The sequence below is a fragment of the Eriocheir sinensis genome, chromosome 27 (genome assembly GCF_024679095.1).
Source record: "Eriocheir sinensis breed Jianghai 21 chromosome 27, ASM2467909v1, whole genome shotgun sequence".
NCBI lineage: Eukaryota > Metazoa > Arthropoda > Malacostraca > Decapoda > Varunidae > Eriocheir > Eriocheir sinensis.
In genome coordinates this window covers 15,641,177-15,668,031 of record NC_066535.1, presented here as the reverse complement: position 1 = coordinate 15,668,031, position 26,855 = coordinate 15,641,177, and the positions used below count along the sequence as shown (strand labels likewise).

Genomic DNA, 26,855 nt, shown 5'->3' with positions numbered 1-26,855 from the left:
GCAATCGGCCATTCTCGTACTAAAAACAATATAGCGAATGGGGAGAAAAAGAAAGAGTGAAAAAGAAAAAAAAAGGAGAGTTTGAGCATTTCTGGAACGCTTGCAAGTATTTCATTTTCATTTTTCTTGACACGTTTCTTTTTTTTTTTTGGGGGGGGGGGGGGGAGGGAAGGGGACACTGTAGAGTAAGATTCATAAACGTCAATAGTCCAAACCTTATCCTTTTTTTTCGTTTTTCTTTCGTTATTTTCCTTTATTTTATTTCCCAATCTTCTCCTGGTTGTTCTTTTTTTTTTTTACAGCAGAGGAAACATTTCAAGGTCGTAAAAAAAAGAAAACAATAATGAAAAAAAAAAGCCCGCTACTTACTTACTTACTTACGCTACTTAATTTCTTTTCTTTATCAGTATTTATTTTCTCTGATTCCTCCCCTATTATCTGCATTTCCCTTCCTCATCCTTTTATCTTCCCTTCTTCCTGCTCTCCTCTCCCTCATGCTTCCTTTCTTCCACTACATAATTATTTTCTTTTCTCTTACCCTTCATCTTCACTTCCGTTTTTCCTTATTTTTTCTTTACTTTTATTTTCCTTTTTCCTTCTCATATTCAGCTCCTCTTTCCCTTACTCGTCTTTCTCCTTTCTTTCCTCCTCTTCCTCCTCCTCGATTTTACTTCTTCCTATATTACCGGCCTCTTGCAGACTCCTTACGTTCTTATGTTCTTATATCTCCCTCCTTCCTCTTCTTCCTCTCTTTTCCTGTCCTTCCTCTTTCTCTCTTTTCTCTTCATATTTCTTCTCTCCCTCCTCCTCCTCTTCGATCCCACTCCTTCATCACATCTTTCTCCATCTCTCCTTCTCCTCCTCCTCCTCCTCGATCCCACTCCTTCATCACGTCTTCCACCATCTCTCCTTCTCCTCCTCCTCCTCGGCTGGATCCTTCGGCTCTCTGCTTAATAACACAATAATCCAGAGCAAAGGAACCAACCAGCGTCGCCTCCAACACATTCTCCTATAATACCGGAGTTAAGCTTCTCTCTCCTTTATATTTTTCACTTTCCTTTCCTTTACCAGCAGCAACAGCAACAATTTCACTCGTGTTTGAAGGTAAGGAAGTGGAGCAGGAGGAGGAGGAGGAGGAGGAGGAGGAGGAGGAGAAGCTGTTATAATCCTTTGACTCCTCTCGTGCTGCCTAAAATCTGCTCTACTGACATGTCTTTTTTTTTTTGTTTTTTTTTACATCTGTGTGCCTCTGTTTGACTGTCTCTCTCTCTCTCTCTCTCTCTCTCTCTCTCTCTCTCTCTCTCTCTCTCTCTCTCTCTCTCTCTCTCTCTCTCTCTCTCTCTCTCTCTCTCTCTCTCTCTCTCTCTCTCTCTCTCTCTCTCTCTCTCTCTCTCTCTCTCTCTCTCTCTCTCTCTCTCTCTCTCTCTCTCTCTCTCTCTCTCTCTCTCTCACCTTCATTTACCTGCCGTTCTCACCCCTCACATTATCACCTCTTCATCTGTTACCTTCCCATCCCCTCCTTTTCCCTTCCCTTTCCCCTCCATTCCCTTCAGTTACCTCTCCTCCTCTCCCCCTTGCCTACTACTTCCCCTCCCTTCCATTCCCTCATTTAGATACCCTTTACTTACCTTTCCCCTTCCTCTGCCTCCCCTCACCTCTCTTCACCTCTCTTTACCTTCCCTCACAACTGACCGACCAACGTTTTTTTTTGTGTTATTTTGATCCTTCCACTTCTCCCTTCCCTCCTCTTCCCCTCCTCCTCTTGAAAATGGGAAGAGGGGCGAGGAAGGGAAATGATGATGCCGATGAACGAGGGTGAGGAAGAGGGTGAGGAGGAGGGTGAGGAGGAGGAGGAGGAATGGCCATGAAGAGGGAGGGAGAGAGAGAGGGTGAGGGAATGGAGGAGGAGAGAGGGGGCGTAACGAGCAATCTGTGCCTTCTAATTGTCGAGGTCGCCAGGTCAATTTCAGCCTACGATCTGCGGCCAACTAACCTTCACTAGGGTCACGACAGGCTTTGATCTCCCTCCCTCAATCCTTCCCTTCCTTTCTCCCTCCCTCCCTGAACTGACCTACGTCCATACCAGTCTCCCTACCTATCTATACCTCCCTCTCTCCCTTCTTCCCCGTGTTCACCTCCCCCCATGCCTTACTCCTTCACTCCCTCCCTCTCTCTATGCCTGCCCAGTGCCTATGTCATGGTTTTTTCCCTCCCTCCCTTCCTGTGCTTGTCTCCTCCTCCCTACATCCCACCCTGGTCTCCCTTCACTCCCTTCCTCTCCCTGCGCCAGCCTGCTCCATATTTGCCTCCTCCATCCCTCCCTCTCTTCACTCTTTTCCTCCCTTCATTCTTTTCTCCTCCCCTCCACAACAGTGCCGCAGTAAAAATTTTCCTGCACGCGGTGGCTTCGAACCTTTTGGATGTGGTCCCCCCTTGAATCATCTTTTAGCAAACCGTTTTCTTTTATACGCTTTATTTTGTCTCGTCCCTGTTGTTAGCTTTTTTTGGGGGGTGGGGGGGCAGTATGTAGTGGGTTTAAAGTGCCCCCCTGCGCCCCCCTCCTCAACCCCAACTCCCTGTATGGATGGATAACTATAAATAATGGGATAAAAGTGGATAGGAGGGGCGAGGGGCGATGGGGGGGTAGATAAGAGCTCCCAGGTTGAAAAACGTTGCGAAAAGCCCTGCGCTCTGTTGTTAGAAGAGAGGGAGCTTAGCCGAGGCGTTTTTGAGGGAGAACGGAAAGGAACAATGTGTGGGCCCTTGTTGAGGATTAAAGAAAAAAGATACGAAAATGTTAACTCTCTCTCTCTCTCTCTCTCTCTCTCTCTCTCTCTCTCTCTCTCTCTCTCTCTCTCTCTCTCTCTCTCTCTCTCTCTCTCTCTCTCTCTCTCTCTCAACACAGACAAACATTTTGGACCAGCAGATCAAACGGCGAGGAAGGAAAAGAAAGAAAAAAAAAGAAATACAATCGATTCGCAAACCATCAGAGAGAGAGAGAGAGAGAGAGAGAGAGAGAGAGAGAGAGAGAGAGAGAGAAACACACACACACACACACACACACACACACACACACACACACACACACACACACACACACACACACCGATGTATACCTATTTGTGTCGCCTCAAAATTTATCGAGACTCAAACGGAATCTGCTCGAAAATGCAACGCGACGCTTACGTGTGACGCCGCGGCCTGTGTCGGGTTTTAATTTTTATCTTTTTTTTTCCCCCTTTTTTTTTTTTGGGTGGGGGAGGGAAGGGAAAAAAAGGCCCACTGAAAAAAAAAAAAAAAGACAGTGGGGTAAAAAATTCCGTACTGGTCTGAAATCACCGGAGGGCTCATCAGTCCACGCCCCTCCAATCAGTGTGTTGTTGTTGTTGTTGTTGTTGTTGTTGTTGTTAGTGGTGGTGGTCGATCTGTTTTTTTTCTGTTTTTTTTTGTAAGTGGTGGTGGTGATGGTGGTCGTTCTATTTTTTGATGCTGTGGTTGTTTTTGTTATTTTTGTTGTTGGTGGTGGTGATGGTGGTGTGAAGGGAGGTGGGTGGTGTCGATGTTTCTACGGTTATTTAGATTTAGATATTGTTTGTGGTGGTGGTGGTGGTGGTGGTGATGGTAGTAGTTAGCAATTTAGAATAACATACTCCGCAGGATCGTATATGAACCCCAGTTAAAGAGAAATACATGAGCACACACACACACACACACACACACACACACACACACACACACACACACACGAAATGATGTAACGGCGAGAATATATTAAGCTCACTTCGCTGGCAGTGCAATGATTACCGTGTATGTTGTCACTTCTGTCACTGTTGTTGTTGTTGTTTATAGTTGCAGCTTATATGGTGATCAGCTTCCACGGGTTAATTTCCCTCCCTTGTTTTATTTTTATTTTTACATCAGAGGACACGGCTCAAGGGCAATAAAAAGAGTACAAAAAAAGCCCGCTACTCGCCGCTCCTATAAAAGATAAAAGTAAAGAGAAGCCGAAAGCGAGGTCAATCCGTTAGAGAGATACATTTTATTTATCCAGCGTGTTACCAGAAAGCGTGTTAATCAGACATCCCGTGATTGATATTGAAAACCAGTTCGTTGTAATTCGCGTACAAACGTTAGCGAAAGAAGATGATTATTAACGCATTACACGGAAAGCAATTATTAAGTTTCATAAAATCTCAGGATCATCCGGGAGCTTTCACTTGGATGTTACTAATTATCTGGCATTACGCGGCGAAACAAAATAACGAATAAAACAACAACAGCGGGATCTCATTATATGTAAACCTGTGACTCTATTGTTGCCCGATGTTTATCTTCACTGGAAACTCTACAAACAAAGAAGGGTAAACGTTGGCGGAACCTGCAGCTGATGTATTGTCCAGAGGCGAGGCGGAAATACGACTATGTGTCCCTCGTCGCCGTCTGTCTGTGTGTCTTTGTGCGTGTACGTGTGTGTGAGTGTGTTTAGCAGCGGGAAAGATACCACGCTGCCTGATAGAGACAAAAAACAGTGGGTGAATTTCCAGCTGACACGAACGAGAACCCAAATCCGTGAGTGAACCGAAGAGGAGACGCCTGTAAGTAAGGAAAATCTTCAAGCCTCGCAAACTCATCCCCAGCAAACACGAGGAGATCCGAGGCGAGTGAGAGTGTGGGAGAACTAAGATAAACACTGAGGCGACGATAGGAAAGGAAAGAGCAAACAGGAGACTATGCATGGATAACACGAGCGACAAACAGCGAGAGGAGATGGAAGATGGTCGATGACAAAAATAACGCATGACAGAGAAAGGCCTGCGACTAGTCAAAGGGTCGTATTTTAAAGCATTTCGTCGCCCAAGGACACATATTTGACAAGGCTTTCGTAGACGTTTAGGGCATTTCCAGGGGTAGTTTAATGACCCTGGTGGTAGTTTGACCCTTCATCTGTACCGTGAACTTAAGAAAACACTCAATAGAACCCGATTAATCCCCTCTTTGACCTTTAGAAATAGCTGATGTGAGAAGCGAGTGTCTTAAAATACCAACATAAACCCCGTTCACATTGCGCCGACTCCAGGCCACGACAACCCAGCGACTCAAGGTACACGAGGTCATGGATGTGAAATGTTGATGTGAAAAGGTCGCACATGGTCGCAAAGAGGTCTAGAAACGATCGCCGAATGTTGAGTAGGCACAGTGTGAAGGGGCCCAAAAGTCGCTAGGTTGTCGTGGCCCAGAGTCGGCACAATGTGAATGGGGCCAAAGTATAGTATTCGAAACGACATTCAGCGCAAACAACACTTTTTTTATTGCATTTTCGAACTCTTGGAAGGGACGGCGCATGCGTAATGAATCGTCAATGTTGAGATGACTGTCTGACAAGAGGATTTTTGGTTCACTGTGAAAACTGAGGTAAAGATAAGTGTTGCATAAGAGAATGGGATGGAAGTCTACATTTGGACGATGGATGGAATAAAAGGCTTGAATAATGAAGTAAAGAAATAATTATCTGAAGAGGAGTGTTAGGTCTCTCTCTCTCTCTCTCTCTCTCTCTCTCTCTCTCGTGTTGAAGTATATATATTCAGATGCAATGCTTTCTACTTTTAATTAGAACACACACACACACACACACACACACACACACACACACACACACACACACACACACACACACATAAACACACACTGTAATAAGTTCGTTTTCAGGTGCTTTACTTTGTTGTTTGTTTGTTTGTTTTAATGAGCTGAAAAAAAAAATTACACTTCCCGAGAGAATTATATGGATATATAACTCTCTCTCTCTCTCTCTCTCTCTCTCTCTCTCTCTCTCTCTCTCTCTCTCTCTCTCTCTCTCTCTCTCTCTCTCTCTCTCAAGGAGGAAAAAAGGTTAAAAAAATATATAAGCTTATCTCGCGCCCTTCCCTCGCCTTCCTTCTTTAATCCTTATCGCAGAATTTTCCTTAATCTCGACACAAAAATTTCCCTTCTGTCATTACACAACTCGTATACTTTTTTCCCTCCTTCTCTCCTATCTTCTTCTCCTTCTTCTCTTTCTAATTCCTTCCTTTCTCCTCCTTCTTTCCTTTCTAATTCCATCCTTTCTTCTTTCCTTCCTTCCTTCCTTCCTCCGACCCTTTCGTTTTCCTTCCTTTCTTTCTCTACTCTCCTTTTTCGTTCATCCTTTCTTCCATACATTCATTCTTTCTTCCTTTCTTTCATCATCCTGCATTTATTCCCTCCCTTTCTCCCTCCCTTCTTTCCTTCTTCCTTTCTTCCTTCCATCTTTTCGCCACTTCCCTTTTCTTCCTGTTTCTTCCTGTGTGCTATTCCTCTTTCTTTCTCCTCTCCCCCTCCACTGTCTTCTTCTTCTCCCTCCCTTTCTCTCTCTCTCTCTCTCTCTCTCTCTCTCTCTCTCTCTCTCTCTCTCTCTCTCTCTCTCTCTCTCTCTCTCTCTCTCTCTCTCTCTCTCTCTCTCTCTCTCTCTCTCTCTCTCTCTCTCTCTCTCTCTCTCTCGTGTTGTCACATTCTTTCTTTTAAGGGACACAAAGGAGGCGCAGAGGCTCACGCAGGCACGAGACTTGCATACATTAGCAGCGATCTCCCACGGGAAGGAGGGAGGGAAGGAAGGAAGGAAGGAGGGGAAGAAGGATGGAAGAATGTATGAGGGAACGGGAGGTGAAAGAAAGCAAGGGAGGAAAAAAGGGAGGGAAGGAAAAACGGAAGGAAGGAAGGAATGGTGGAGGTGAAGGAAGGAAGGGAGGAAGGAAGGATGGAGGGAGGTGAAGGAAAGGAGGGGAGGAGGAAGGAAGGAAGGAAGGAGGGAGGTGAAGGAAAGGAGGGAGGGAGGGAAGGAAGAAAGGTAAGAAGGAAGGAAGGAAGAAAAAAGGGGAAGAAGGAAAGAAGGAAGGAAGGAAGAAAGGAAAGGAAAAGGATGGAAGGAAGAAGAGATGATGGAAGGAAAGAGGGAAGGAAGGAAAGGAAGAAAGAAAAAAGGAATGTGGAGAAAACGAAGGAAAAGAGGGACGGAGGAAAGAAGAAAGGAAGGGAGGAAGGAGAAGATGGAGGAAGGGAAAATGGAAGAAAAGAAAGAAAGAAAGAAGGGACGAAAAAAGGAATGTGGAGAAAACGAAGGAAAAAAGACGGAGGGACGGAGGAAGAAAGGAAGGGCGGAAGGAAAAATCGATAAAAGAAAGAAAGAAGGAAAAAAGAAGAAAGGAAAGGAACATAAAAGAACTAAAAGACGAGAAACAGCAAGAGAACAGAGGAAAAGGAATAAAAGATGAAAAATGACACAGGGGAACAGAAAGCAAAGCAGGAGATGAAGAAACAAAGAAAGGAAATAGAGAGAAAGAAGCCGTGAATTAATTAAAACAAAACTACGATCCCCTAAAATGAAAAGGGAGAAAGAAAGAAAGGAAGGAAAGGCGGGGAGTGAGAGAGAGAAAGTGAGAGAGGGAAAGGGTTAAAAGAAAGAAGAGGAGGAAGGAGAAAGATGCAGAGTTACCAGAGGCGTGCCGGAAAAATTCATACATGTGTGTGGAATATATGCAAAGGATGAACGAACGAAGAAAGGATATGAAAAGCAAAAAGGCGGGACAGGAAGGAGACCAGACGAAGAACGGAAGAGAAACAGCAGAAGAAGGACACGAAGAATAGAAGAAAAAGAGAAAAAAAAAGAAACACGGAACATCAGAACACGACGACGACCACGCTTACTGAAGATGAATAAAGAAGAGAAATGAGAGAAGAGAGACGAGGGAGAAAAAGCTAAGCAAGAAAAAAAGAAAAAAAACGTCAGAACAGCATAAAATATTTTCTTGTAACAGCGAAGACAATGCTTGCCGAGGAGGAATAAAGAAGAGAAAAATGAGAAAGAGGGAGAGAGAGGATTTACAGAAGATGAGAGAAAGAAAAAGAGAGAGAGAGAAGGTAAAGAAAGGCAAGGAGGAGGAGGAAGGAGAAGTAATACTGAGAGAGAGGAAACATTTGCAAAGACGGGCACAATGGAAGAGTTTGAAGCACAGAAGTTTTAAAAGATTAGAAGCTCAGCACGCGGCGGGCTGAAGAAAGAGTGGAGTGAGTGAATGAGTGAGTGAATGAGTGAAGACGGGTAGGAAGGTAGGCATGAAGAAAGGAAGGAAGGAAGGAGACCTGAAGAAAGAGTGGAGTGAGTGAATGAGTGAGTGAAGATGGGTAGGAAGGTAGGCATGAAGGAAGAAAGGAGAACTGAAGAAAGAGTGGAGTGAATGAATGAGTGAGTGAGTGAGTGAGTGAATGAGTGAGTGAAGATGAGTAGGAAGGCAGGTAGGAAGAGACGAGGAAAAATAAAGTAAAAAATAAACAAAGGTGATAAAAAAAATTAGTGGAAAAGAAAAAAAGGGAGGAGAAAGGAGGAACGAAAGAGAAGATTTGATAAAAGTGAAAATGGATAAACAAACAATAAACAAAGGGAGAGAGAGAGAGAGAGAGAGAGAGAGAGAGAGAGAGAGAGAGAGAGAGAGAGAGAGAGAGAGAAAGCAAAAAAAAAACTGTTAATTAGAGAGAAAGGAAAATACAAGCAAAAATAGGATGAGAAAAAAAAAGAAAGAAAGAAAGACAGAAAAAGGAAAGCATGAAAAGTAAGGTTGCTAAAAAGAAAACAAGAGAGGGAAAAAAGGAAGAAAGAAAGAGAAAATAAAGGAAATAAAAGCAGGAAGTGAGGATAGAATGTCAAGGGAACGAGAGAAGAAGGAAAAAGGAGTAAACAAAAAAGGGAAAAGAGGAAAGAAAAAAAAGAAAAAAGAAAGAAAGCAGGAAGTGAGGATCGAGTGAAGAGGAAAAAGGGGAAAGGAAAAAAAAATAGCGATTCGGAGAAATTAAATCAACGGACGAAGTAAAATATTATTGGGAGCGAGAAATAAGTTGAGGAACGAAAAATAGAAGGAAAAGAGAAGGAAAGAAAAAAAGAACAAGAGTATTTTCTCGCTGCACTTTGGTTTCATGTACGTAATAAAACACCTACACGCCTTCAGTCACACACACACACACACACACTACCGCTACCACCACTACTACTATTACCACTACTACTACTACTACTACTACTACTACTACTACTAATAATAATAATAATAATAATAGTAAACCGTCTATCAATTGCTCTTTCCGTCTCTCTGATGTTTCTGTAAATAAAAAATAAATAAAAAAAGAAAAAACCGGGTTCACTCCAATTTACAATGTAAATTGGAGTGAACCCGGTTTTTTACATATCCGTCATGCCGCGTTAGTCTGTCTGTCTGTCTGTCATTCTGTGTCCCTCGAAAGTCTGGTTCGCTTTGAGGACTTGTTATTTTCTACTTATCTTCGTTTTTGTGTGTGTTTAGAGGGAAAAGGTATTCATATTGTCCTTCCTTCCTTCCTTCTTCTCTGCTTCTTATTATTATTATGCGTCCCATTTGCTTCTTATTAGTTTTTTCTCTTTCTTAGTCTTTTGGTTCTTACGATATTTTGCTTTTTAACTTCTTCGCATCTTCTATTTCTCTTTTCTTCTTTTTGCGTTCTGTTATTTGGCTTCCGTTGCTTCCCGTTAGCGTTTTTTTTTTATTTGTTTCTCATTTTTATTCTTTGGCTTCTTATGATACATTGCTTTCCTACTTCTTCTGCGCATCTTCTTCTATTTCTCTTCTTCTCTTTGTTTCCTATCCTTTGCGCCATATTTTTCTATTTGTTTTTTATTCATATTCTTTGGCTTCTTATGATATCTTTTTTATTTCTTCTTTTTTTGCATCTTATCCTATTTCTTCTTCCTATTCTTGCTTCTTATTCTTATGCTTCTTAATTTCCTTCCTTGCGCCTTCTTCTTAATGCTTTCTTGGTTTAATTACTTCATACTTATATCGTATTTTGCTTCTTTGCTTAATCGTCTTTTCCTCTAGTTCTTATTTATTATACGTATTTTGCTTCTTTCTCGCTTCTTACTTCTTTTTACATCAATCATTCTGCTCGTTGTATCCTCTTTATTCCAATCACTTGTCCGCTTAAGTCCTCGTTAACTTCAACTTACCTACTTTTTTTGTTTGATTGGCGGAAAGAAGCTTCTGTGCTGCTTTCTCAGTTTCCTTTATCAAGTTGGCGCTTCACTGCATCCCCTGAAGAGCAGTGTAACATTTCCCTTGACGCAGTGTGGGAGAGAGAAATAGATAGATAGCATTAATGATAGATAGATAGATAGATAGATGGACAGATAGAGTGTGTGTGTGGTGTGGTGTGTGAGTCTGTGCGTGTGCGTGTGTGTGTGTGTGTGTGTGTGTGTGTGTGTGTGTGTGTGTGTGTGTGTGTGTGTGCGTGCGTGCGCCATGAACTACACACTCGCTTGGCTTGGCAAGGATTTAATATAATCTCTTGTCAATTAGTTCGATTGAAGATTATTATTATTATTACTTTTACAATTATTATATATTTTCATTGTTCTCTCTCTCTCTCTCTCTCTCTCTCTCTCTCTCTCATTTCAACAACATATTTTTGCGTTTTCAGTCTGCAATTTCCTCCTCCTCCTCCTCCTCCACCTCCACCTCCACCTCCACCTCCTCCTCCTCCTCCTCCACCTCCACCTCCACCTCCACCTCCACCTCCTCCTCCTCGTCCCTAATGAAATTCTAAGCGGCCGGCTGACGGACCACTCAAGGCTTTTTGTTCAAACTCATTCTATGCGAAGACCTATTTTTATTTTCTCTCTACGTGGACCGCATTAAAAAAAAATTTTATCTCGAACCGCCTTGGAAAAACGCCCAACATTCTAGACCCAGAAAAAACATAAATTAGTCCCATATCTCATAACCCGAAAAAGGACACACAACTCTTGCCTTACAGCTTTACATACACTTATTAGGGTAGCAGGACACCTCTCCTCCCGAAATTGACCTATCTTTCGGCCACTCCTCTAACTCTTTTTAGGAGCAGTGAGTGGCGGGCTTTTATTTTCATTTTTGTTTCCCTTTTTTTATGCCCTTGAACTGACTCCTTTGCTGTAAAAAAAAAAAAAATAAATAAAAAATTAATAAATAAAAACTCAATACGTTCATAAAGTTCTACAAACATAAATTTTAGAGCCCAAAGACATACATACACTAGTCCCATAGGCCTTAGTTCCACCTTAAGAGACAGACACTAGTCCCATAAGCCTTTGTTGAGCCACAAAATACAGAAAATATCTATACCTATCAATTTCAATCCATAAAACCTTCGTAAGCTTCACTGATCTCAACTACCACTCTCTAACCCGCACAGCTTCAACTGCAGAGCCCAAAGCAAACCAATTCCAGCCCTATCAGTCTTTTCATTACTCCATTAAGTGTACCTCAAGCCCCATCAGCCTTATTTTCGGTCTTCAAACAAAAGACTAACCTCATTTAGCCAACAAAAGCGAAATGTTTACCGGAGCCTTCTTTCCCTCGCCACCTGAACGTACCGAAACAAGATTAATAGCCGGTCTTTCATCCCTCTTTTGGTTCTCGGTAAGATCTCAACAACATTGGCTCCCGTGGTAACAAACAACCGCAGTATTAGTCGTCGTCATCAACAGCACGAAAAGCCGAAATTGACCTCTCTTTAGCCCTCTTATTTTCGTTACTGTTATTGGGGCAGGCGGTGGCTGAACAGATAGCAAGACGGCCCCGCGTTCAGGAGGACGCGAGTTCAATCCCCGCCCGGTGCCACAAAGCTGGGATTTTTCAGCCGCCGCCGAATGGCTTAAAACTACCCACATGCTGTCCAGAAGACCACCTATCAACCCGGACTCTAGATTCTAGGATTAAAGATGAGCTCCGGGAGGGCAGCATGAGCCAATGCAAGATGGCGCCACTATAAACACTCGCCTGCGCCAGAACGGGCTGGGCCGACCATCAGGACCCACCGGGAAGAAGCCTTGGACCGACGATCAGGATCCACCGGGAAGATGCCTGCCGGTGCAATAGGCCTGGAAAGCTTTTTTGTTGCATTTATTGTTGTATCCGGTAGCTGCGGGGATCGTGCTCTTAGCCCGTCCGCTGCGATTGACACGAATTTCACCTTAACTGGTAGCCTGGTAACATATAGTCCCATTTTTCTCTGCCTCTGTGGTGGATAGTGGAGTGTTTCCCATGTGGTATTGGTATGCTGGATTTCCCCTCCTAATGTGCAGGACTTTACATTTTTCTTGATTGAATTGTAGCAGCCACTTTCTGTTCTATTCCTGTAACAACCACCACCACCACCACTTCCATCTTTACCACCGACATTGCAACGCCTATGACCCCCCCCCCCCCCAAGTCCGGCCAAACTCAAGACAGCGATGTTTCCCGTGTAAAAGTTTTCCTTCTTTGATATTAAAAGGGAAACATTTATCCACTCCTCCCCCTCCCTCCCCCCCTCCTCCACCACCCAGTCCCCTCCTTCCACCACCTTCGCTCTCCTCCTCCCCCTCCTCCTCTGCCCCCACCCACCCCCGAAAAAAAAAATAGGAGCGCGCTAGTGAACTTTTAATATACAAAGTTTATCGTAAAAGAGCGACAAAGAAGCGATAAAGAGTGTCTGGTCTTCGGTGTATTTTCTTCGCCTGCCTTCCTTCCTTCCTTCGGGGACGCCTCCAGCAGCAGCGGAAAAAAAAATAAGAAAAAGAAAAGAAAATGAGCAGAAAGAAAAAAAAGTGTGATTGTTCGTGAATGATGATGATGGGAGGCAAATTAATGGATGGTTGGTGATGTTCATGAGGATTGTGGTGTGGTGTATACTGTGGCTGTGGTGGTGGTGTGTGTACGGGGGCGGTGAACAAGAACAAACGGAGAGAGAAAAAAAGAAAGAAAAAAGAGAAGAAAAGTGAGACAAAACGAGGAGGAGGAGGAAGAGCAAAGAGGAAGAGCAGGAAAAAAAATAAAAGGAGAGGGAGGGAGGAGAGGAAAAAGACGAAGAGAAGAACAAGAGGGAAGGAGCAGGAGGGAGAAAAAGAGGAGGCAGAGCAGAGAGAAAATAACAGGAGAAAGAACAGGAGGAGGAGGAGGAATAGAGAATGAGGTGGTGGGAGGTAGATCGCGGTAGCTCGGTCCAGTCTGCGAGGTCCAATTTGGGGACGTGAATGTAGCCTGCAGCTCGTCCCTAAAACCACTTCCTTTAGACCGGCCAGGCAGCTTTAAGGGGAGAGGGAAGAGAGAGGGAGAGAGACGAGGGAGGGGAAAGAGAGACCCGGGGAGAGAGGGTAAGACGCGAAAGACCTCTAAGAAAGTTGAAATTATAATGAAAGAAGCTCAGTCAAATGGCTCATACTCGTAGGGAGCTTCCGGGGCAGGCATTCCAAGTGGTTAAGAAAGTGGCAAGTGGAGTCAGAGGGTTTAAGTGGAATTACCAGCAAGTTTAGGGGGTGAAAAATATGGTTTAATCAGCTGGTTCGCTCAGGTTTGGAGGCCCAGCTGGCGCAGATGGGGGGGAATGGATATGAAAATGAGAGCGGCAGGTGTGGCAGCCAAGTGGGGGCGATGGTGGAGCCCTGCAGGTAAGGGTGGCGATAGGTGGAAGCGTGGGAAAAGGGGTGGAAATGTGGGAAGGTGAGGTGGACATTTTGGGGTGGAAAGTAAAGGTGAGCGAAGCGTAAAACAGGTGGGAATTAGCACGTAAGATGGAGAGAGAGAGAGTGGAAGGGGGAGAGAGGGAGAGAGGGAGAGGAGAAGGGGAATATAATGGGAGAGGAGAAAGGGAAATGGGGAGAGGAAGGAGAGGAAAGGGGAAGGAAAGAAGGAAAGGAAGGAAAAGAAGGAAAGGGAAGGAAAAGGGAAAGAGAAGGAAAGGAAGGGGAAGGACCGGGAAGGAAAGGAAGGAAGGAAAGGGGAAGGAAAGGCAAGGAAAGGGAAGGGAAGGAAAAGGAAAGAGAAGAGGAAAGGAAAGGGGGAAAAAGGGAAGGAAAGAGAAGGAAAGGGGAGGGAAAGAGAGGGAAGGAAAGGAAAGGGGAAAGGAAAGGGAAGGAAAGGAAAGGGGAAGGGAAGGAAAAGGAAAAAGAGGAAAGGAAAGGGGGAATAAGGAAAGGAAAGGGGGAAAAAGGAAAGGAAAGAGAATGAAAGGGGAGGGAAAGAGAGGGAAGGAAAGGGAAGAAAAGGAAAGGGAAAGAAAGGGAACAAAAGGAAAGGGGAAGGATAGGAAAGGAGAAAGGAATGAAAGGCGAAATAAAAGGGAAAAGGGGAGAGAGGGGAAGGAAGAGAGGGAGAGAGAAGGGCAATCTGAAGAAAGGAGAATCATATTTGAAAAAGAGAGAAAGGGAAAAGGGATGAAAAGGTCAGTAGAGGAGGAGTGAAAAAGGAAAAAAAAAAGATCATGGGGGAAGAAAGAGGATGGAAAGAGAGAGACAAAGAAGAGAAGGAGGTGAAAATGGAAAAGAGGAGAAGAAAGGATGGAAAATGAAGCAAGAAAGGAAACAAGAGAGAGAGAGAGAGAGAGAGAGAGAGAGAGAGAGAGAGAGAGAGAGAGAGAGAGAGAGAGAGAGAGAGAGAGAGAGAGAGAGAGAGAGAGAGAGAGAGAGAGAGAGAGAGAGAGAGAGAGAGAGAGAGAGAGAGAGAGTAAGTGGAAGGACGAGAAGAAAAAAAAAAGTAAGAAAAAAAGGAAGCGAGTGGGTAAGAAGGAAAGAGGATTGAGAGGAATAAGCTGCGTAAAGGCTGATAAAGGGGAAGGAAACAAGACAAATAAAGAGAGAGAAAAGAGAAAATAAAACCCGGTTGCAACATCAGAAAGATTTAGTCAAGATTTAGGATGTATAAAAAAAAGATATTAAACGTGAAAGCAAAACATTTTTACACACACACACACACACACACACACACACACACACACACACACACACACACACGAGAGAGGGAGAGAGGGTGGAGGGAGGGAGGAGAAAGACCAGTGGAGAGAAAAGACGAAGAAAAGAAAACGGGAAAAAATATTATTGGGGAGACTGCAAAACAAACAACTATTTTCTCTTCCTTTAGAATTGCATGAGAGAGAGAGAGAGAGAGAGAGAGAGAGAGAGAGAGAGAGAGAGAGAGAGAGAGAGAGAGAGCGCCGCATAAAACTAAAGAAAACGGAACAAAATCAAAACCTAAAAGCACGGACGGAAAAAAAGACGCGAAATTATTAAAAAAAGCGAAAGAAGAAAACGAGAGAGAAAGAGAGAGAGAGTGAGAGAGAGAAGCGGCGGCGAATAAAACACATGACTGGCGGAAGACGAAAATACTAGACGGAGGATGAAAAAGATATGCAGCGGGGAGGGAGATGAATAGAGAAAAAGTGTGAGCGGGAACAGCGAGGGACTGATGGTGTGGAAGGACGAGTGAATATGCCATGAGGACTTGTGTGTGTGTGTGTGTGTGTGTGTGTGTGTGTAGAAGGGAATAGAAGAAGAAGAAGGATAAGGACGAAGAGTAGGAGGAGGAAGAGGAAGAGGAGGAGAAGGATGAAAGAAAAAGAAATAATTGGAAAAAAATAAGAAAAAAGAAAATAGGGAGAGAAAAAGACTATAACGACAGAAGGAAAAGGAGAATAAAACATGAACAAGTGAGAAAGGAAAGGAAATGAAGAAAAGGTACGAAGGGGAGAGAAAGAAAAAGAAAAAAAGAAAAAGAAAAAGAAAAGAAATACACTACTACAATCCTTTATTCTCCTTCTCTCCCATTCTGCTTTGTTCATATTTCTTCTTTTATTTATTCCTTTCCAATTTCTTTTTCATTCTTCTTCATTTTCTTCTTCTTTTTCTTCTCCTTCTTCTTTTCCTCCTCCTCCTCCTCCTCCTCCTTCTCCTCTTATTATTTTTTTCAGTGTTGCCAATCCACTTACAGTTTATCATCTCGCACCTTCTAGATTGTCACTGCTGCGGCGTGTCATTACCCCTTGCGTCTCTCTCTCTCTCTCTGTTGGTGGAAATAAGGATGGGTCACTCACTTCCTCTCCCTTAACCATCCTCACCTCCTCCCCAATCCACCTCCTAATCCCCCCCTTACCCCCTCACGCCCCCCCCCACAATTACAGAATTATGGATTTTTGCGTCGCAGGAACAAGCAAGAGACGCGACCCGACCTTCCTATTCACTGCCCTGGAGATCCTATATCCTCGCCTCGGTATTCTGCAGGAGCGACGGAGCTTTCCCATTAGCCGAAATCCCGCTGAGGATGTCACGCCGCGTCACAGAGGATGGCATGTTTCTGTCCTCAAAGGGATGAAACGAAGGGTACACGGAGGAGAGAGAGGCGGAGGAAAGAGGGGAGGATAGGAGAGGAGAGGAGGTGTAGGTGGACGAAGAGGAGGAAGAGGTAGAAGAGAGATGAGATTGCAGGTAGAGGAAAGAAAAATGACGAAGAGGAAGAAGAGACGGAGGAAGCGCAGAAGGAGAAAAAAGAGAAGGGAAATAACAACATGGAGGAGGAGGAGGAGGAGGAGGAGGAGGAGGAGGAGGAGGAGGAGGAGGAACATATGACGTGAATAAAGGTATTGACACTTGCTAAAAAAAACGGCCTTTGTAAAAATTGCACCTGAGTCAGTCTCTCTCTCTCTCTCTCTTATATTTTCACACTATTTCTTATCATTTCCGACAATATCAAACGCCCGACAATAAGAAAAAAAACAAAACAAAAAAAATCAAAATAAGAAACAACATACAACACAACTTCAGAAGGAAACACACACACACACACACACACACACAGAAAGAAACACAGCAAGCCTACAGAACATTCCAACACCAACAACACAGCAAACCGGGACACACTGAAATACCCTGCAACCCAACACAGCAGAACGTTGCAACACGGAAGGAAACAAATAAATAAAAAATACCTCGACGAATGGAAACTAGAAAAAGCGAAGATGAGATGCAACAGGTTTTTCCTTTCACGTAAACCAGAGCAGTGGGTCGTGTTGCGGGGCGGGGTGCAGGGGTAGGGAGCAGGGGGAGGAAAAGGAAGGGGCGGGATAGGGCGGGGCGCAGAGGTAGGAAGCAGGGAAGGCGAGGCAAGGGACGGAGCGGGGTGGGATGGGGATATCGGGTTAAGAAAGGGAAGGTTCTAGGTGTCAAGGTCGTAAAGGGACAGGTGTGTGTGGGGGGGTATGGCAGGTGTGAGGGGGAGTGGGGCTGGACTCAGAGGAAAAGAATAGGTGGGTAAAAGTGTATAAGTGAGAGTATTGGAAAGGGAAAGAAAGGTAGTCACATAATAAGCGGTTTGAGGTGCATGTAGTATGTCTAGGTGTGTAAATAGGGTAAGGTAAGGTAGGTTAAGGGAAGGTAAGGTCGGGGTAAGGCAAGGTAAAGTAAGGACAAAGTAAGGTAAGGTAAAGTAAGGTAAGGTAAGGTAGGTTAAAGTAAGGTTAGGTAAGGTAAGGTAAGGTAAGGTAAGGTAAGGTAAGGTAAGGTAAGGTAAGGTAAGGTAGGTCAAGATAAGGTTAGGTAAGGTAAGGTAAGGTAAGGTAAGGTAAGGTAGGTCAAGATAAGGTTAGGTTAGGTAAGGTAAGGTAAGGTAAGGTAAGGTAAGGTAAGGTAAGGTAGGTCAAGATAAGGTTAGGTAAGGTAAGGTAAGGTAAGGCAAGGTAAGTGAAGGTGTTGATGCGTTATCTATACCGACTTCCAGCGACTTGAGGACAAAAATCAAATCTTCGCAGTATGGCAACAGTTTCGGGCACGTCGCTCCATTGGCCAGTGGTATAACACGATCCCTGGCACAGCATCACCCATGAAAAAAATAATGCGCTCAGTAAACTTTCTTTATCAACACATAATAACTGGTTGATTAGTCCCGGAAAACTGAAGGGGGAACTACCCACTAGATGATGGCACGCTAGGAGGGTGGAAAGTAAAAAAAACGAGGGTGTTGCCGAAGGGTGAGCAATGTTTTCCATAGCGTCGAGGGTACGGCAAGAACACCACAACCGTAACAGGCTTGACGGGAGACTCAGGAAATACGAAAACAACACGGGTTATCTGATTCCAATTGCTTTGTGGGATTTTCCTTGTTTTCTTCACCTTGCTTTGTCAAAAATACACATCCACCTCCTAATCATCCTCACTTGCTTGACGTGCCTGAGCTGCTGGCTGCCTGAGTGTTCCTTCAAGGGTTCCCGTAACGCCTTTACCTGCAAGGAAATAAAGCAACATTAGTACATCATACAAAAAATCCTATCAGTTAGAGAAAAGAGAATTTTTAGAAGTTAGTGATGGAAATACTTTTACATATACAAAACAAAGAGACAAGATATGAAAAGAATAAAACACCACAACCAACTGCGGATAAGAAAATAAACCCCTAATTAAAAATGTCACAAAAACAAATTAAGAAAAACGGTAGAGAACAAAACACTACAATAATCACAGCAGCAAATCAACGCTGACCATTGAGAAAACACAACAAAAAAAAAACATAATTACGTCCATGTAGCTACACACCAAAACAAAACAAACAAAAAAATCCGTGAAAACTCAGAAAACATCTCCCGGTAGTCTGAAGGCCCCAAGGCAAGGGATGGAATACTTCATGACCGCGAGGAGCTGCGAGGAGGGAGGGGGGAAGGGGGGGAGGGGGGTTCAAAGAGAAGACACGGGCGATGCACAACAACGACGCGAGATAAATGGAATAACTTGTGTGACGGTCATCTCATCAAGGGGGGGAGGGAGGGAGGGAATGGAGATCTCTTTCTCTCTCTCTCTTTCCTTCTCCCTTTCCCTCTCCCTCTCTCATTACCCTTTCACCAAACTTCCCGTCAAGTACTTATGGAGAAAAGGGAGAGAAAGGAGGGAAAGGAGCAAGGACGGAATGAAGGGAGAGCGACAGGAGGAAGAAAGAGAAGGGAAGAGGAAAGAGGGATGGAGGGAGGCTGATGGACGGCGAGGGAAAGGGATGAGCGTTATCTGGACTTTGACAGGAATTTAATTACGTTAAGATCAAAGCTTGGAGAGATCAGCGTTTGGGGATAAAAAGGTCACTTATATACTGCCCTGCGCTGGCCTGTCTACCCCCCCCCCTCCCCTTCCTACCCTCCCCCCCCCACACTCTACCTGATCAAAACCCTTCTTCCACTAAGGATTTGGGGGTCATTTGCATGTGGAATTAACTTACACACACACACACACACACACACATACATACAAAAACCTACATGCATACCTTCACACATACTAAGACATACATTCATACATACATACATACATACAAAAACCTACATACATACCTTCACACATACATCTAAGAAACACATACACACTTTACATACACACTAACACATATTTTCACACATACATAAGTGGACACGAACATACATACTCACACACACGCCAGATTTCTTCAACATCGTCTTATTATTTATTGACAGGTATGTGACTAGTTTGGCTTTTTTAATTATTTTTTTAGAGGGTTGGACGGAGTGAGTTAGAGGTGCTGGTTTTCACACAGAGTTAAGTCGATATATTACAAACCCAGTCGTAGAAAAAAAAAAAACAATAATGGGAATAAAGATGGATGTTTAAGTGGTGTAGACGGAGGATAAATATTAGGAAGAAGAAAACGAAAGAAAGAAAGTAAAAAAAAAAATAGAAGAAGAAGATATGAGGAGGATGATGACGGACTTTGTTCCTCTGTTTGTTGTAGCCTTTAATTAACTTTCCACTGATGTAAAAAAAAATATTAATGACGCCTTGAACAACAGACAAAAAAAGTCACATCACCATTAAAAAAAGACTAATAGAAGGTTAAAAAACAAAGAGTTAGCGCTGATTCCATACGCTCCCGAGGCAAGAATTGGGTTGGTGAGGCGAGAGAGAGACTGGGGGGAAAAAATCGGCGTTCAAACACACGAAGGAACAATCTGCAATCTTGTCATTTTCCGCCCCACTGAAGACGACCAGCGAGGAAGAAGGAGAAGGAGAGGGCGAGGCAAGAGAAGGAGGAGGAGGAGGAGGAAAACGCTGGAGAAATGGGAATATGGAAGGATGTTTAGATGGCGTAAGCGAAAAAATGAAGTATTAAGAAGAAAACAAAAGAAAATGTAAAATAGATGATGATTATGGAAAAAGGAGGAGGAGGAGGAGAAGGAGGAGGAGGAGGAGGAGGAGGAGGAGGAGGAGGATGCCAAAGAAAGAGAGTCGACAAGGAAGGGGCAGTAGATAAGGAGGAGGAGGAGGAGGAAGAAGAGGAAGAAGAAGAGGAAGAGGAGGAGGAGGAGGTCCTGGATAAGAGAATATGCATCGCGTAGGAAATAAAGATGAGGAGAAATGGACCACAGGAGAGAGAGAGAGAGAGAGAGAGAGAGAGAGAGAGAGAGAGAGAGAGTGTGTTATGTCGGCAGAAACACGAGAATATTTCCTGCAGTAACACACATGCGCAGGAATAACAACAAGGGAGGAACATATGAACTGCATGTTTGTTGAAATACCCACCGAGCTCTCTAGGCCCCATATCTGGCACACACACACACACACACACACTGTCATCTATGTATGTGTATATATATTTTTCTCGCATTTTCTCTTTTGCTGTTAGTGACGCTCTCTCTCTCTCTCTCTCTCTCTCTCTCTCTCTCTCCGCAGAGACATATACATAAGCAATCAAGCACACACACACACACACACACACACACACACACACACACACACACACACACACACACACACACACACACACATTCCTCTCTCTCTCTATCTTCCCCCTCCCCCGCTCAGTCAGCTTCAACACCACCACCAGTCATCTGCCCCTCGAGACGTAAGTAAATTAAACCAACACCGAGACTTAACAAGCGCGTCAGTATTATCAAGCTTTTTTCCGTGTTGCTTAGACCTCCCTGTAAATGAATCAACAACGCCCTCAGGTCTTCCCCGGTGGGTTTTCCTGACGATTACGCAAGGGGAGAAGTGGAAGGAGGAGGAAGAGGAGGAGGGAGAGGGCATGAGAGAAGGGGAAGAGGGGCGGAGGAGGTATAGCGTTTTGAGGAGGTGGACACAGTGGAGCCCGCATAAGTTCAGAGGAGAAAGGAAAGACTCTGAAGGGAGGAAAGGAGGAAGTTATGGCGGGATCTGAAAATTTAAAGAAGGAGCGGGATTGAGAGGGAGGATGAGAAAGGAGGAAGGAGGAGGAGGAGGAGGAGTTCGAGGTAGAAAGAGGGAGTGAGTGAGTTAGATAGGAATGAGGAGGGTCAGGAGGAGGAAGAGGAGGAATGTTGATGTAAGAGAGAGGCTTAAGGAGGAGAGGAATGGGATGATAAAAAGTGAAAAAGAAGAGAATGTGGGATAACAGTCACGGAGTTGGAAGGAAAAAGTATTCTGAATGAGGATGAAAACTGAGAAAAGTATCGGAAAAGAGGGAGAAAGCGGTGAAGAAGAAGAAGAAAAGGAAGAAAAACTCAGTAAGAATAAAAAGTTGACTTGACCGGGCCATACAATAGATGTCATTGCAGACGGAGGACCAGGTGGAGAGATGAAATTAGAAGCAGAGTGGAGTACAGGGCATCCAACAAGAGAGGTGGAGGACGAAGGGTAAGGCAGTGGACTAGTAATGACTGAAAAGGATACTGATGATGATGATAGTGGTGGTGGTGTTAGGGTAGAGAAACAAAGGAGCAACGACCAACCAAGACGCTAAAGTTCATTGAAGAATTCTCAGTTACCTCGAAGGCGATTTTTCCTTTCCTTTCCTAGCGGGCAGACCAAAGGCTTCAGGAAGGGAGCAAAAATGCCTCCTTCTCCTCCTCCTCCTCCTCCTCCTCCCCCTGCTTCTGCTCCATGATTCAGAGGCCAAGAAGAAGCATCGCCTAAGGCCTCGCTGGATATGCCGACCTAACTTATGCCATTGAGCTGATCCCGCGGCTTAAGGCGACCCCCCCCCCCCAAAAAAAAAAAAAAAGCATATAGGTTACCGCCGCCCTCCCCTGCTCCCTAACTTTTTCCTCCTCCTGCTGCTGCCCTTTCACCTCCTTCGTCATCCTCTCCTCTCTTTCCATTTCTCTTTTTTTCATACGGACTCGCTTTTTTTTCCTTATCCTTCTTTTTTTCCCTCTTTTCATTGACTTTTCCCATCATTTCTACTCTTTTTACTCCTTTTTCCTTATCCTTCCCTTTTTCCTCTTTTCATTCACCTTTTCCATCCTTTCTACTCTTTGTATTCCTTCTTTTTCCTTATCCTTCCTTTTTTTCCTCTTTTCATTCACATTTCCCATCATTTCTACTTTTTTATTCATTCTTTTTCCTTATCCTTCCTTTTCTTCTCTTTTAATTCACATTTTCCATCCTTTCTTCTCTTCTTACTCCTTCTTATTCCTTACAGTTCCCCTCTTCCCATCCTTTCTCCCTTTCTTTACTCCCTCCGACATATTCTTTCCCGCTCCAACACGTTTTTTTCTTTTTTCTCATCTTCACTTGACCCGTTTTCGACTTCCTTTCCCTTCAACTCAATCATCATTACAATAACTTCAACTTTTGTCTGTTCCTTAATTCATGAGGCTCGCTAAGTTTCTCTGTTACACGAATATACCAAGCATTTCTCTCTCTCTAAAGTCTAAACCACCCCCATGGCAGAGACTTACCTGGCACCTTCAAGCACAGGTAAACACTAAACTCAGGTGCGCCAGGTGAACCACTCTAATAACTTCCTTGCACAGCCCAGCAACACCTGCATGCATGAGAAAGTCGAGCGTAAAGTTGAAGCAACCCGCTCTGAACAAAACACAAACTTCTCAACGATAATGCGGAAAGAGTGAAAGGAAAAAATAAAGGTACAACTCATTAACTCGGCCTTCATTTGCATCCATCATCCCAGGTAGCCGCCAGCGCTGCCCAAGGAACGTGTCTGCGCTCAGTAACTCGCGACCAATGTATATCTTTTCCCTATTAAGCAATTTTCTCTCCCTCGTAAAGTTGTGATTCAGGTGACGGGTGGTGGTGGTGGCGGCGGCGGTGACAGTGATGGTGGTGGTGGTGGAGATAGCGAGTGGTGGTGTGGTTGGCGAGCTCTCCCTCACCTTCCCGTCTCAGTAAGTCACGGTTAATTCAGGTGTTTTTCTCTGCTTTCCCTTCCACCTTCGCGCTCCGGCCACTAGTCACAAGTCATGCCTCGTTATGTGTGTGTGTGTGTGTGTGTGTGTGTGTGTAATCCCACCCATACAAAAAAAACCAACACCCAACTGACAAAACAACACCAAAAAATCAACTCCACCATCCCACCACCACCATCACCACCACCCTCACCACCAGCACCGATTCACACGGCCCATTACACTAAGCTTACGGAAGTCTCGGACGTGATATCGTGCCTAATGGTGGGCCAGAGGTAATTACGGCCGCCCCTTAACGAAGCAGAATAAAGAGGGGAAAGGAATCGCTTCAGTGACCCCTCAAAACTCTGCCTCATTTTCCGCGGAGTGCAGAGTCCATGGCTTCATAATGGGAGGGGGGGAGGGGGTGTAAAGAGGAAGGGAGGGGAAGGGACTGAGGAGAGATGGGATAAGGGGAAGAGGAGGGGGCGGAAGGAAGGGGTAAGAGAGGAAAGGGGGATGAGAGGGAAGGGATTGAAAAGAGGAAGAGAGAAAGGGGAATGATGAGAGGGGATGTAAAGAAAGGAGTAAAAGAAAGGGGTAAAAAAAGGTAGGAGAGGGGAAAAGAAGAGGGGAGAAAGAGAGGGAGAGGGGAAGAGGAAGAAGGAGAGAAAGTTAAAGGATACGAAAGGGAAAAGGGTAAGGAAGGGAAGGGAGAGGAGAAAGAGGAGGGTGAAAGAGAAGGGACTGAAGAGAAAGGGAGAAAGGGGATGAAAGGAAAGGAGGGGGAAAGTAAGACGCAGAAGGGAAAGAAAGGAATGGAAGGAAAGAAAGGGGGAGGAGAATGGAGGTAAGGGAGAGGGGTTAGAGAGGAAGGAGGAGGGAGGAGGAGAGGGTTTGGAGGGGATGGAAAGGAATGAGAATGAAACGAAGACCTCAAAGAAAAAGGAAAGTGGTGGTGGACTTAGACTTTTCCTACACGAAGTCAAGGTCTGGGTGACACACATACACACATACACACATACATACATACACAAATATACACACATTAATACATACATACTAAATTATAGGTCATTCAGTAATACTATTCTCCTACTGCTACTAATAATAATACTAATAAACGATAACAACATGCACCAACAATAACCACCACCCTACCACATCATCATCATCATCATCACCACCACACCACCATGACGATGACTATAGAAGGCGGAATTTTCAGGCTCACAAATTTTGCTCCTAGTGTCCCGTAATTAGCTCATCAGCCTCCACCGCCCCGCCCCCCACAGGTAACATCCTCCCGCCCCTCTTAGGTAACACCCCCTCACTCCCCCAAGGTAACAACAGCCCCCCACACACAGGTAACAACACTGTCTCGTTGTGAAAGGAAAAGGAAAGAGCGAGAGCGAGAGAGAGACAGAGAGGGAGGTGGCGTGTTACGTGTGGGCGGAGGACTGACCTAAGTATAGCCGTATCTTAAAGCTTGTAACACTACCCTGCTACCTTACAAAAAATGGGGAAAATATTGAAAGGGCGTGATGAAGCAATGATATATAAGGCATTGTCAGTCTGTATTTATTTAGTTGGAAGATGGAGGATGAGAAGGGTGAGAGGGAAGAGACTGGAGAATGAAGGAAGGGAAGGGAAAGACAGTTAGAGAAGTACATAATCTATACCATGTCAGTCTTTCACGTTTAATGACGGAAGAATGAACGTTACATCTCGATCAAAGGTAACACGATACTGCGCCTTCACAATTAAGAGCAGAAAGATGAAGAGAAAAGAGCAAGAATAATTATATAACCCATAGTCTATCGGTAACGTGTGGGGGTGGATGTGGGTGGAATTTTGACGTTAATTGACTTACGTGCGCACATAATAATAGCTATGAAAAGGTAATATTGTTCTTCTTCTCCCTCATCAGTGGAAGAAAACGGGAATAGAAAGGAGAGTAGGAACAGATATTATAAAGTATATTGTTTGAGGATTATTTGTGGTCGTGGTGATGATGGTGGTTGATTAATGTAAATTGACTTAAGTACTACACGTATAACATCTACAGAAAGGTAATTGAATCCTCTCTCACTAATTAAGAAGAAAAAATACATAGAAAGGAGCGAGAAAACAAAACAATAGGTGTTGCTTCATGATCATCTGTGGTGTAGATTAAACGTAGAGACCTGAGAACACATATAATATCTACAAAAAGGTAATTGGAAGAGGGGGAATGAGGTAGAGGAGGAGAAAGGACACAGACCAAGCCAGACAAAACGACGGGAAAGAGATGGAGGAGGAGTTTGAAAGAGTGAGGGAGGAAGGAAGAGGAGGGAGGGGCAGGTCTTAAAAGGTTAGGAGGTTAAAGTGGAAAAATGAAGGAAGGACAGACATCAAATGGGACAAAAGTAGGAAAAAAAGAGAGGAAGAAGGATGAAGAAGGGAAGACGGCAGACGAGAAAGAGTGCAAAGAAACGAAAATAGAAAGGAGAGGGAAAAGATGGTAAGAGAAATATGTTAGAGGGAGTGAACATAGAGATGAAGGAGATCTAAAGAAGGCAAAAGAATGAAGAGGGAATGAAGAGAGAGAGAGAGAGAGAGAGAGAGAGAGAGAGAGAGAGAGAGAGAGAGAGAGAGCAGGCTGGAGGGGGAAGAAAAAGTAATTGGTAAGCAGGTGACTTGAAGGTGAGTGGATCCCGTTGGTTGGAAAGGAGAACGGGAAGAGCAAATCGAATAAGAAGTAAAGGGGAAAAGATTGTTACCTTTCCCCTTCATTTCAACTACCACGACGACCACCACCACCACCACCAACAACAACAACAACAACAACAACAACTCCACGTCCTCCTCAGCTAACAATGTCAATACTATAACCACCACCACCGCCACAAGCACCACCACCACCACCACCACCACCACCACCAACAACAACAACAACAACAACAACTCCTCCTCCTCCTCAGCTAATAATGTCAATACGATAACCCCCATTTTCATCACCACCATCACCACCACCATCACAAACACCGCTGGCACATATATCACCACCAACACCGTAACTTCTATACCAATACTACTAATGGAGCAGTTATCACCATCATTGCTACCACCACCACCACCACCACCACAACTACCACCATCATCATCGGCTTTTTGTGGCATTATTCAGCTCGTTAACGAAGTACCGCGCGACAGACACACACACACACACACACACACACACACACACACACACACACACACACACAAAGCAATACATCACCTCAACAATCATTTTTCACGGGGTCGCAAACGAAAACAAACACACGTACAAACAAACATTAACCAGCAACAACAATTAAAGTCAAAATTGCAAATGACGTCCGGCAGCAATATCGCAAAAAATGATGAATAATGAATGGACGCAATCTCTCTCTCTCTCTCTCTCTCTCTCTCTCTCTCTCTCTCTCTCTCTCTCTCTCTCTCTCTCTCTCTCTAACCCTAATTGCTGGCACTCTTTTTCCCTCTGTGGCCGCGTCATTACTGGACAGCCTCGGCCGGACAGTTTCCAGGGACACAAAAGAAAGGCTGATTAAAGCTCTCCGCCGCCCACTGATACGGTCACAAGGCGGTCCAATTAAAAACGCACACACACGCACACGTACACACGCAACACCCCCCCCCCCCTCATCCACCCACACACAAACACACCTCTTCACACACCCAATACATCTTTCTCTGGGTGTTTATTTGTTTGAAGTTTTTTTATTCTCGCAAATTATCATCCTGCAAATTACTCCTCCAAGGTCTCGTTCGTCTCCTAAAGGATGTGGAAAGCAACGGTCCCTTTAAACACATTATGAAGGAGAGGGTGGGTGTGAGGGAGGGAAGGAAGG

The 26,855-nt window shown here is 44.3% G+C and overlaps 1 protein-coding gene across 8 annotated transcripts in view; it reads right to left on the bottom strand.

The window, feature by feature from the left end:
* LOC127004201 (Ig-like and fibronectin type-III domain-containing protein 1) overlaps positions 1-26,855 on the bottom strand; it is a 289,306-nt gene that overhangs the window by 207,201 nt on the left and 55,250 nt on the right. For all 8 annotated transcript variants that reach the window (XM_050871723.1, XM_050871717.1, XM_050871715.1 and 5 more), the window contains one exon: positions 18,038-18,099. The gene's annotated coding sequence lies outside the window, so the exon portion shown is untranslated. Of the gene's footprint in view, positions 1-18,037; positions 18,100-26,855 lie in introns of those variants that run through there.